Source organism: Bacillus rossius, chromosome 13 (assembly GCF_032445375.1).
Source record: "Bacillus rossius redtenbacheri isolate Brsri chromosome 13, Brsri_v3, whole genome shotgun sequence".
In the NCBI taxonomy this organism is placed as follows: domain Eukaryota; kingdom Metazoa; phylum Arthropoda; class Insecta; order Phasmatodea; family Bacillidae; genus Bacillus; species Bacillus rossius.
The window spans coordinates 44640030-44653747 of record NC_086340.1 but is presented as its reverse complement, the minus strand read 5'-3'; the positions used below and the strand labels follow the sequence as shown (position 1 = coordinate 44653747).

General features: G+C 35.5%; 1 protein-coding gene across 1 annotated transcript in view; it reads right to left on the bottom strand.

Annotated features, from left to right (window-relative positions):
* Positions 1-303: 303 nt before the first annotated feature.
* The window catches only part of LOC134538502 (uncharacterized), an 80115-nt gene continuing 66700 nt past the window's right edge, over positions 304-13718 (bottom strand). Inside the window, exon 6 of the transcript XR_010076160.1 lies at positions 304-2432. The gene's annotated coding sequence lies outside the window, so the exon portion shown is untranslated. The remainder of the gene's footprint in view (positions 2433-13718) is intronic.

Here is a 13718-nt window from a genome sequence, read left to right as displayed (position 1 = left end):
ATTTTATATTTAAAGTATCTTATTTAACTTTTATTTTTGCTAAACCATTTCTGAATTGTTTCATGGAATTAGCAATCATTGCTTAGAATTGAGTAATAATTGTTCACTACCAACGAATCATATTTAATTAAAGTTTTTTACGTAAATAAGAACAATATATTTTTTTTTTACCTAATTTAGTACAAAAACCTTATAATTTATAGTAAAAAAAAAAGTTTAAATTCTCAGTTTTATGCATAAAACACTTTTGGTCTTAATGAAAATATAACAGACAACTATGAGTTTTCAATGAAGTTATCAGTGTGGTTCAGACTTTTTGTTTTATTTCAAAATAAGTAAGACATGAACAAGTTGGTGACATATTTGTGTCATACAAGAAATGGTCCCCCCACATTAAAGTATAGTTTGAATATGTACAATTTATAATTTTGTACATAATATGTTTGTACATAACTAGCCAAACTAAATATACACATGTGTTACATAACAAAAAGATCTGATTGATTTTAAGTACAATTTGAATTTTTACAAATTTCTAAAATCATATTTGCATTAACTTGACAAATAAATAAACATAAAATCTTTGTTGACATCAATTGCATTCATCTACTTCATGTACCAAAAGTTATATCTTGATGAAAAAAATTATCCCATGTACTTTCAAGGTCAGTGGTCACTATTTGTGATAACAAACAACAAATAAACTTGAAGTTATAAAATCCAACTACAGTATAACTTATTAAATATCATTCAAATTAATGTGTTAGGAAGTTAAAACAACTGGTTATGCAACAGAACTAACAATTATGTAAGCAGCACTAGGTATATTATAAAATTAATACATTAATTTGTTTATATTTTTAATACAAACATTCCAGTAAATTTTTTTATATTTATATGAATGAACATGAACATTTATTAAAAATCTAGTTCAAGGTCCATCCACTGGAACAGCTGTAACCTCTGTCAGTGCTAAATCTATGGAAGATAATCCACAAATATATACTTTATCTATAACCAACAAGCATTTGTTATACCAAAGCACTGATAACATTATAATAATCTTTGTATCTTATGTACACTCATAAAATATCTCATCCATAACAAATACCTCCATCTTTAATTATTTTTAAAAGAGGCATCTTATCAGCAAGTGCTGATAAATTCTTTTCATCCAAATATTTGCACTGCTTTACATCCAGAATTTTGAGTCGTTTCAAATTTTCAGCAACAATATGCAGGTTTTCCCCAGTAATTGAAGAATAACTAAGATACAGAGTTTCTAGGGTCTTACATTTCACAAGGTGCACAATAGTTTTATCTGTAAGCAAGTGATTTGCACTTAAATCAAGTTCTTTCAGCTTAAGGCAATGACTTAACGTTTCAATATCATCATCCGTTACAGTCTTACTTGAAGAAAATCCTAGACTTTCTAGTCTCTGCAACTTACAGATATCCTTAAAACCATCTTTGATATCAGCAGGATGTTTTCCATACAAGCGCAAATATTTCAAGTTTGGGTAACATTGACAAATTTTCTGTAACACAGTCTTGTCATACTCACAATGAACAAAACATATGTCCAACTTTTCTAGCAAAGGAAAAGGTTGATCAAACAAAACATCTAAAAACCTGCACATTTCACTGAATTCTGAAGCAAAAGTTTGAAATTTTAAACATTTCAAGGTTTTTATGTTGGCCAGGGGTCTAAAATCCACATTACGGTTAAGTGTTGAATCATGTAACAAAACTTCTTCAAGTTTAGTGAAAGTTCCAAGTAAATTTACAATCTGCTGTGTTATCGGGGAAAACCCAAACCGCAGATACGATAACCTATCATTCATATTTTGTAACACATACAGAATATCTGATTTAGGATCATTTGGAAACCCCCCAATAAAGCTCAAGTATTCTAGAGAAGGACATCCATCAACAATTGGCTTTAATACACCGTCATGACAACGTTGACCACTTAGTATGAGTTTCTTCAGCTTTGTACATCTACCCAGTCTGTCTACAATCTCAGATGCATTATGTTGCTTAATCCTGATCAACAAAGTGTCTATATTTGGAAAGGCTTCAAATAAAGCTTCAAGTTGTGAAATTTCCAGTGATGGCATGAACTCAACACAAAGACTGTGAATATCATAACAATTTTTGATGACAGCAGGAATAATCTTATCTTTGTTAAAACATTTTTTGGTATGAATGTGCTTCAACATAGGACACTTCTCCACAAAAGCGATCACATCTTCCTCGCTGGAATCTGTCTCTGGTGAATACACAAAGGTCTTCCACACAGAAGAGGTTCGAGCAAACACCTGCCACTTGGTGCTCACGTCCTGGACACTCAACAGTTCCTCCGGCCTCAAGGACTCAAAGATTTTCATCATTAATTCTGGAGGGAGGTCATCAATGGTGACAGCAGACATCTAGACACAAACCAAAGTCTGCATTATTCTTCACATATTTATGTAATGCTTCGGATGCACATATGGACTACAATTATGATTAAAAAATAAAATCCCCCCCCCTTCTTTTTATAAAACTGATTTAGTACTTATTACTTAATGTTGGGCATTACTGTTGTAACCCAGCTATGATTGTAGCTACAGTCAAATAAAAACAGACTATTTATCATTACACTAATCATTCTCTAAGAATAAAATATTATTGTTGCAGTTACAAATTAAACAATTAAAAATGTCCTTTTTTTTTAGCTTTATAAATAAATAAAACCAACTAATACATTAACATGAATCAAAAAACCTTTTGTAAAAATATATAACCACAAAATATGTTAGAAGTAAATTTATTTACAAACTAGATGACCCTGTGAACTTAGTACCACCTAAAATTGATTTGATTGTAACTCTTCATAAGTGATTATCAATCCCAATCAATCTTCCAACACCAATTCATTGAGATCAATAATATTAGCCGCATCGTGTAATGTTTGAGATTCGTTTGGTTATTAAATGAAACTTGTATGTAATTTAAATAAATTCAATGTCTTTATTTACATGAAAGATAAATGCAATTAACATTCAATGCAAAGCATTCTGGTAAAATAATTGTTTCGTTTTGTTTTCCGGCGCGTAAATAAACAGAGATGATGGCTTTCCGAACACGCTAACACCTGGGGTCAAGCCCCATGTGCCCTTATGGAAAAGATGGATCTGACCTTGAGAAAGTACCGGTCACACTTGGAAGGACATTTCATCTTGTAGGCAGGCAGACAGACAGCCAGTACTTGAAATGGTTGGCCAATATTCAAGGACATTGGTAAAGGTTGACGCGGTGTAATCTCTCGACTTTACCGTCGAACACATCACCAGTAAACAGAACGAGCTAGCCTACCAGCTGTCCTGAAACCCCGAGATGATGCTGTCTGGAACAAGCTACTAACACCCACGAGTGGCACACGCACACAGAACTGAGCTCGTACTCTCTCAATCAAGAGGCGGTACTGTCGTAACCACCTATGTAAACAACCCCCCTAACCTATCACCAGGGGCAGAACTTGAACAGAACTTGTGCTCGCAGCCTAACTCACCGACGAGCACAAATAACTTGTGCGTCGTTGTGGCCAAGTGGAGTTCAAGGGGTACTGCATACTCGATGGACAGTTACAAGTATGCACCACGGACACCCAGAAACCATGGTGGATGTTCGCATCAATAGGTACACTATGTTGCAAGTAAACAGACTCGCGGGATGCCCGGGCAGATACCAGACTATACGTGCAGTACTAGACCTCTTATTTGGGCTTTCTGTAAACAAGTATGTAAGGAGCTACGTGCACGGGTCAGCGATGTAAGACATGGATAGCAGACCGACTAAAAAAAAAGATACCCCGGTAACCCACCGAACCGTTTCATCGGCGCGGGGGAAGAGATTTCGACTTGTAACAGATTGTTTCACACTCTGTGTAGAGGGCTTTCCTTTGACATATTGCTATTGTGCATGCCTCTAACACTGAGTTCCTTCCATGATGAAGGTACGTTCGTGTCATTTTGACAGATAACGCATCTAAACTTTCAAGATGGAAAGGGATGGACTTCTGAGCGGTATGGCGCGTCATGGAACACACCACTTTGGTGCACCACCCACATGCTTATATCACAGAAATACATAACCGTGAAATGAAGCCGTTGCTGAGGCTCCGACTGATAGAAGACCACATCCAATGGGATGTGCACATCCCGGATATAAAATGTTGCTTACGACGCCGCATGAAAGCAGCAACTGGTGAAACACCTGCCACCCTCAAACAAAGGTGTAACCTTCCCTCACCCGGGCAATATCGGGTGCCAGACAGGCGTTTGAAAATCCGGATGTGCATCTGCGAGACATCGCAAAGATGCATGATACGGCACAGTGCAGACAAGTGGCTAATCAGGGGCACCACCCGCACTAAACCTGGCCACATGGTGTACATGCACTTACACCCGTTGTGGCCCCGGCTGGGTTGGGGCCTAATGTATCGGGCCTGTGTCAATGTTACACGTACTAGGACCCACAGTGGTTACAGTTAAACTAACGGGCGGTAAAGCCACAAAACATCACCAGTACATAGTAAGGAAGACACACAAGGACAGAGAGGAACACGTCAACATGACGGAAAGCGAATCCACGACATCCATAGGTATGGTGCGTCAACACCATGCAGGTGCAGTGATGTCTCGAGACTGGGTTCCGAGGATTCCCGGGAGCAGAGGCGGAGTCGCCAATCCCATGCGAAATAAAGCCAGCAAGGCGACCATCCACAGAAACGGACGAGGAGGAAGGCATGCCATTCTGCAGATTCAAAGAAGCAGTCGGTCCGGACACCAGGTGATACGCCCTCGAGACTGATCTGGGCACCGGACGAAGAGTAAGATGACCTGAAACAACTGACTGCAACTATATGTGGCCATTCCATTACTCCACAGAAGTCTCTGATATCCAAGTACTTGCTGAAGAGCCTACAGAACCCGAAAAAGAAGAGACAGTGGGAGAGGTACCAGAGTCGACCCTGAGGTACAACTTACGACCAAGTGAACAACTACATCGCCGGGCTGCTGTATGTAAACATTGGAGTGACATGAGGAAAGGTACACAATACCACATCCACCTAGGTGTCGGAAGTAGATGTCATATCGGACTTATTTGGGTGGCGGGGTGGTGACAATTTACATCTACAGGGCTACGCCCACTATAATCCGATGCACCACCAACTTCCTCACATCCCTGGCTCTATTAACGTGTGTGTGTGCAGGCATTCAAATAACGTGTCACCAGCCCGGAGAACAGTGTGAGTAATTACCTACTGCTAGGAGAATGTAACATTCCTAAATATACATTTAAGTATAACATGAAATTTTTTTTATTTCCCAAAAGCTCTGTTTCTTTTCAGCTACAAAGAACAACCTTTAATTATATAACATCATTAATTCTATTGTACTCAGGCGGATTCAAACACTATGGAACGCACACCTGAGCCTCACTATTATTGGGAAACTTTTTACATTTAAATAAAGTTATTGAAAAGGGTCTTTGATCTTAATTGGTTTTTATTACTGTGTTTTTAGGTTTAAGTTTCATAATGTTAAGTGGCTTGGATAGGTATAACAAACAATGGTCTTGGGCGAGGAAGGAAGGAACCTGGTCCGTGGCTATTTTCTGAGATCCGGCTGTCTTCGACCACCACCGCCCGAGGTAGAAGGTGTATGCATCCTGGGGACTTCAAGCTTGCTATCAATGACCTGTTACTTCTGCTTTATCATTTAAATGTTTTAAATTGTGAAAGTATTATCCTCTAGTATGTCTCATGAGGAATACCGTACAAATGAACAAGTGGTTTTGAAATTGCAGCACGAACAAGTGTCGGCCACTATCAGATTTGTGCCACGGGGCATTTTTATAGTTATGAAGAGTGGAGTGTAATTCTGCTAAGTAATAAATCGTGCAAACATTGATGTGTGTTCAATTCTATCTCATGGATAGACATCTGGTAGCAGGAATGTGGGACGCCTTTGGAGTCCTTCAAGTCTCGTACGAACGCGGGCTTCGTCAATACCCTGTTAAGAAGACTCTGCCGGGTCCGTGTGCCCAATAACCAAACAGTGCTGCCCAGGCACACACTAACATTATGCAGGATGTGCCAACTGAATAAATATCACAAAGAGTTTAAACAATTGGGCTGTTAACTTTCTAAATCAATGTCTCCCAAACATAACAGTAGGTATGTATGTTGTGTTGTAGTTCTGTGGTAACTGAACAAATTATTTATTCCTAATTTTGAAATATAAAAGCATTAAAATAACTTTATAGAAAAAACAATCCTTTTATTTCAACTTATCAATATAAATACAATAAGCACCGAAAAAATAGTATGAATTATAACAATACTTTCAACTTAGCAATATAAATGCAATAAGCACTGAAAACTATTATCTCATTAAATATTTCAGAGCAGATTAAATCTTAACACATGTACTTTTTTTTTATTCTAACCAAAAATAACATTATGTTACACTCATGACAAAAATGTAGCCAGACTTATTAATTTGTAGGTACAGTTCTCAATGCATTACTGGATGGACAAACATGCAAAATATGGTATTTTTAGAATTTCTAAACAAAAATTGTTTCTGTTAATAAATATATTGTATACACACATACAACCCACACTCCACTCATTATCATTTACTTAATAAGACACTATTTTGTAATGGATATTTATCATACATATATACATAAAACCCCAGATTGTCACAAGTTCAATCTATTGTAAATTAAATGTTTAAATGAATTTATCACGGACACTTTACATACACAGTTCAAAGTGGCTCTGATTGAACTGACAATAGACAAATTGTAAGGTAACAAGCAATATAAACCCGAAGCCTTTTCACAAGGCCAGTTTCCAATGGACAGAGATGAAACCAAATTTTTGCACAAGATTTTTCATTATGGTAGTCCAAAAAGTTAATTTCTCAAGGTTTGTTTGTTGTAATAATCCACACAGGAATCGTACAGAACACACACTGGTATTTTCTGGATCAAACTGGTCTCTTCAATTGTAGCTGACCCGCACTACTTCTTCAAATTTAGTAAATGCGATACAAAACACTGGTATTTTTTGATCCTCAACTGGTGAACTTGTGATTGGACAATTAACTTTAAACTTATATAGTTTATGTAAAACATCTTTCCTATAGAAAGTTTACTATGTTATTGTATTTATATCTTTTCTTTTCTTTTTTTAAAGTAAAATTTGAAGTTTCACCATGTAATTAATGCTTTTCTACAGGTAATAATTATTCCAGATTGAAAAATATTGAAATTTTGTGATGCTGTCAAAAAAAAATATGCAATTCACTGTTAGATCAACTTAAAAGATATTAACAAAAAAAATAATAAGAAATTATCAATCACTGATTATATTGTTAATTGTGAATATTAGAATAACCAAACTTAAGTGTAAGTTGATCAAAGCAAGAAATGTTATATTAATTCATTTTGTACATTAATAGTATGATTCCATTATTTAATAGAAATTACATTATAAAGGACAATGAATATTCTAGTGAAACTTGTATCAGGAGAACCTTGTTAATAAATTTTACTTTTAGACCTTTATAAGTCTCAGTTAATATAATTTATGATAGAAATTAATGTTTCACTCGCTAGCTCTTATATATGCGGTGAGTTTGAGACGCTACACCCATAACCACTGAGTATTCCTAACTGACTTTACAGGTCATTCACAAGACAAAGGGATATCTTCAAATTGTGCAGTTGCCGTCATATACCAGGGAAATGTCTTATTATATTGAGGGGACTCAGTTGTGTGTGGATAGCTCACCGTTCTTGACTGAATATTGCAGAATCCCGTACAATACTACCTTCAAATAGTACGATGACTAAATTGTGTTGATGACGGGGATATTGTAGACAACGTCGATACCAACACACATCGGGCATGCAGCATCCTCTGGAATTCACGTTGGTACGGACGCAAGAACTTCCGTAGTATTTTTCCAGTTCCCCGATGATTTACAAACGCGAATTTTTAATAAACTTCTTGATTAATGCAATGAGCCCCTAAACTGAAGAAACTCGTTTTCTTCTAAAGAAAAACTAAATCATGTAGCAATTCAGCTTACTTCACAAAGTCATTCTGGTATAGACCAAACTTAATAGCTGTACTTTTCCTTCAAAAAATAAAATCCTTTCTTTTTTCTTTTTTTTTTAAACTTCCACTGACCAAAGACAAATATGACTAGAATAATAATTATATCGAATAAAAAAAAAATCCAACGAAAGAAAAGAAGAAGAAAATATCTATTTCCAAAGATAAATAAGTGATATTATTCTAAATAAATAAAGGTTCTCTTAGTATAAGCTCCACCGGACATATAATCAACATTAACTAATTTATATTAAACACACATTTGAAAATAAATATTTAACTAATTTAAATTCTATAAACCATATGAATATATGTAGGTTTATATTAATCATCTTAAACACATCTTACAACAAAGTCAACAACGAATAGATGGCACAGTAAACTGTTTATTAAAAGCGCATCCGTTGCTAGGCATTAAAAACAATAACTGCAAAAAAAGGTTCGGTAAGTTCACTTGCAATACGTCAGCCATACAAGATGATGGTGCGACAAAAAGTGCGAGAGTTTGATAGAAAACAGGTTGAACAACATGACGACCTCTACTTACAAAGGTAGCAGGACAGATCGATCGCAAGACAGACCACTTTTAAATGTTAGCTTCACAAGGCTGGTAAATAAAACCAATGTTTCATGATGTTCTAGAGCGAAAATTTTACACAAATGCATGGTTCGTCCTGACTGGCTGCTATCCAAGGGAAAAAATTCTGATGTGAGAGACTAATGAAAAATATCCTCTACAGAAGATAAAACTAACTGTGCCACTGCTTGCAAACCTGCGGGCTTCCTAATGTTACTGCGGCGTTAAAGAAATGTTCAAAATTGTTCCAGAAGCTCATTCCAACACAAATACTAGAAAGTAGTGAAATATAGCACAGTTAAAATAAGACTTGTAATTAATACTTCAATGTAACAACTTAATACTGAAGAATTTTAAATTAGAACAAATAAAAGTTTATAATAACAATAATAATAATAATAATTAGATGAAACATGATTGGTTAAATAAATTAAAAACTCTGAACAGAATATCTGCAGAAATTCCTTGAACTACATTTCCATATAAATTGTGGTTATCATCATTTGGGGTTAAAAGGTTATGCAATATTACAATTTCAATGTTTGTGCTTTTTTTCTTTTGGTCACAATTAAAGGTTGTGTGGTATTTTTTTATATGAAAGATGTCTAACTACAGAAATAAATTTAAATTTAAATAAAAATTTGATTAAAGTTTTCAAAAGAAGCCTCTGAAAATAGATTTCCAGAATTTATTGTGCTAAAACTTTAATTGCCCCAAAGTGTTAACGCTCAATTTTTTTGCAACTTAGGTACGTTTAAAATGTCATTATAAAATACCTTTTATATGAAATACATGCGGCTGTTAAAAGAATAATAATTTCAATAATAAAATAATCAATTTCTTCGCAACAGATGAACTTTAAGCGGTCTGTTTGCTAACAGTTTGTCATTACACAACATTTATGCTTCCTTTGGTGATGAGAAACATTGTACATGCCCTTCTAAAGTAGCAATTTATATTACAAGAAGTAGTACTGTATCTAAATAAACTAGTGTTTCAATAAATAATTGTGTAACATTTTCATACGACACCACTAAATGATAAATGTTAATATTAGAATTCAAAATTAAATGCATTAATACTAAGTTTAGAACTATGAATATCATGCACATTCAATTGTGCATGGTCATAGTCCAAAACATGCTGAATAAAAGAGCTTTTATCATAGTGTATTTCTTGCTAATGGTATTATTTTATTCTATCACCATTAGAGAACATTTTTGTTGAATGCTGAAAATTAATGTAGTTTGAATTCTTGTGCTTCAAGAATATATTCTATAAAATAAGATTCTCTAAGTGGACTTAAATTATATATTTCTTTTAATAGCAAAAAGAACTTTGAAAACTGATACTTCTTGACAATATCTCCCAACAGTTGATGATCATCACACCAGTCCTTTGCTTACTTCGTAGCTGGAGGGAGTCCGGAGGTGACAAGGAAGTGTATTATTTCTAGTTAACTGATATTAAATGGCATTTCTTTTTAACACAGTTTACAATGTTGGTCATTTACCACAGCAGCTACAAATATATTTATTCACTGCAATTCATTGTCATGGCTTTTGTTTGTTCATATTTCACAACATTTTTTATATTATTAAAGAATCTTATTTAATTTTTTTTTTGCTAAACCATTTCTGTATTGTTTCATGGAATTAGCAATCATTGCTTAGAATCAAGTAATAATTGTTCATTATCTATGAATAATAATTAATTAAAGTATTTTACGTAAATAAGAACAATATTTTGTACCTAATTTAATACAAAACCTTATAATTTGTAGTTAAAAAAAGTTTAAATTCTCAGTTTTATGCATAAAACATTTTTGGTCTCAATGAAAATATAACAGACAACTATGAGTTTGCAGTGAAGATATCAGTGTGGTTCAGATTTTTTGTTTTATTCGAAAATGTGTAAGACAGGAACAAGTTGGTGACTCATATTTGTGTTACACAAGAAATGGACCCCCAGATTAAGTGGGGACGCTGAATTGCGCCCCATTGGAAAGGGCGCCTTTCAGGTTTTTTCAAGCACACACAATTCTTTAAATCCTGATAGGCTGCCTTTCCAGAACGAGTTATTAACTGAATTTTAAACCGAAAAGAATCCTGAAATGTACCCCATTGGAAAGGGTGCCTTTCAGATTTTTCTACATAAGCAAAAGAATTTGTAAAATCCTGATAGGCTGCCTTTCCAGAACGTGTTATAGACTTCCTTTTAAGACAAAACTTATCCTGAAATATGCCCCATTGGAAAGGGCGCCTTTCATGTTTTTCTTCAAATGCAAAACAATTTACAAAATTCTGATAGGCTGCCTTTCCAGGGCTTGATTTTTGATTTGTTGTTTGCGGGAAACTATCCTGAATTGTGCCCCATTGGAAAGGGTGCCTTTCAGAAATTTTTAGTTTTCGTTAGATCGTTGTAAGCACTGAATTGTGCCCCATTGGAAAGGCCGCCTTTCAGGTATTTTTCCTTATGCGCATACAGTTCGTAAAATCCTGATGGGCTGCCTTTCCAGAGTTGGCTGTTTGCTTTGTTTTAAGCGAAAGAAAACCCTGAATTGTGCCCCATCGGAAAGGCCGCCTTTCGGGTTTTTCCTTGTGCGCATACAGTTCGTAAAATCCTGATGGGCTGCCTTTCCAGAGTTGGCTGTTCGCTTTGTTTTAAGTGAAAGAATTCCCTGAATTGTGCCCCATCGGAAAGGCCGCCTTTAAATTTTTTTCCTTGTGCGCAATCAGTTCGTAAAATCCTGATGGGCTACTCAGGCAGTTTATACTCTTTATTTTATTCCAAGACAATTTTGTATTGTCCCCTATTGTTGAATGATCGGCGCACACAAAATGCACAAAAATGCAATCAATGTATGTCTGTACACATTATTATTCAACTTATGGTGTGCAACATAACAAACAATTTTAGTTTCCTTGTAATATTATATTTAAGCACTAGCAGCGATACCTGGCGTTGCTCGGGTTAAGGTACATCACATGTTTAATGGTATAAAAATATATAAGAATACGTTTTTTAACATAGATATTATTGATTTCTATTTTCGATATGAGAGACTTATTCGGCCATTAAAAATGCGGTGTATATAGAGTATATCTAATAGAGTAAACTAATTAACGAATTAAAATAATTTTAAGAAAAAGATAATAAGTGAAAAATTCATGTTTTATTTACATATTTACATATTATATTATTCATATAGCCTACATATTACATGTTACATTATATATTGACATATATTATTGTAGCTAATATGCTGGTGTTGTGTGTGGCCAACTGTACAGGCCCCACGATAATGGGTGCCACTGTGACTTAATATTGCTTCTGTAGTATGTGTGTTGGCCCCAAGTTGTGGTAGCCACTCTAACTAATATGTGGTGGGTTCTCATGGGGTTTTAGCGCCTATTCTCTTCGCAGTAGATATCAGGAACGCTGCTACTGGATTGACTACCAGACTGATAATCCAGCTAGCACGTCACTGCACTGTGTTACTGTCCAGAGAGGAATTATTAAAAGGAAATTTGGTATTGTTGTGTGACTAGTGGAAATTTGCATTACTTATGTCCAGGTCATTTTTATAATTAACTGACGTTTGTTATAAATGAAATAGTAATAGCCGGAAAAAATATGATTTTAATGGGTTCTTGAATATGAGCGTGAAGTTACTGTTAACATGTAATTACGCGAGGACAACCAAAAATAATATATTTTGTATGTTAACTTCTGTTCAAACCTAGGTGTCAGTAATTAAATGCAAATGACGTCACTGGAACACATTGAATACCATGCCAGGTCTAGCTATACGCTGTCGGAGGCTTGAGGCTCTCTTCCCAGGACCTCCAGGTGGTCTGCTGCTACGCTGGAACACTGGACGCTGTAAGCTGTAATTGGCAAACTACAGAAGATCTGAGGTAGCCGGGTGTCTGGCTGAAGAATCGACTTCCCTCTCGTCCTAAAAAGTCTGGTTTAATTTGGATTGGTCTCACCAATCGTCGTGGCCGATCGTAGCTGGCGCTGACATCAGTGGTCCGGAACCACTATGGGACGAACGGGACCGACGCGGAAGTTGGCACTCGATGTCGCCGATACTCCCTATCTAAGACTTATTCAGTCTAGATGCTATTCTACCAAGTCATAGAATGGAGAATTCTAGATGGTACACAACCGCGGATGACGCGAATCTTCAATTCCTCGGGCGGCAACCAAGGCTTTGGTTCGCCCCAGCCCGAGAAACGTCTTCTCGCTGCAAGATGGCGATGGCGTCTCTCTTCCTTCCTCCTTCTAACTATTTACTTTCAGTCCCTAGCAACCAAGGAGCTATAGCTATCAGCAAACCAAATAAACTGCATAGTGAAATAAAACTTGGATGTTAGCGTGTAAGAGTGCTGAACCATGACCTAATGAATAAAGTTTCCAAAGAATAATGCTTAGAAGACCCTGAAGTTAAAAGAGTGTTGTCTCTGGCAATAAGATGTGTAATATCTGTTATACTTTGGTTGTCCTCTTTACAATAAAATAATTAAATACATAATATTGGCTCATGAAATATACAATTAATGTTACAATAATAATAATATAACTGTAAACAGTTGGACTGGTTACATTATACATTTACTTTTTTTATTTTAGTATTATTTTTTTTAAAATTTATTTTTACAACACTTGCTTATACACTACATTTATAATTTTGTTGTTCGGACTATAAATAAACAAATCTCGAGGTGATCCTACTCGTGAGCATGCGACGTATAGTTGGCCGTATGCAAAGCATGGTTTCCTTAAGTCAACTCCACAGTACTGGAATGTTTGGCCCTGTGCTTTGTTAATGGTCATGCTGTAAGCCAACTTCACCGGGAACTCTAAGCGTTTAAAAGTAAAGGGCAATCCATTTGATATTAAAGGTATCCGTGGTATAAATACTATCTTTCCTTCTTCTTTACCAGTCATTATACT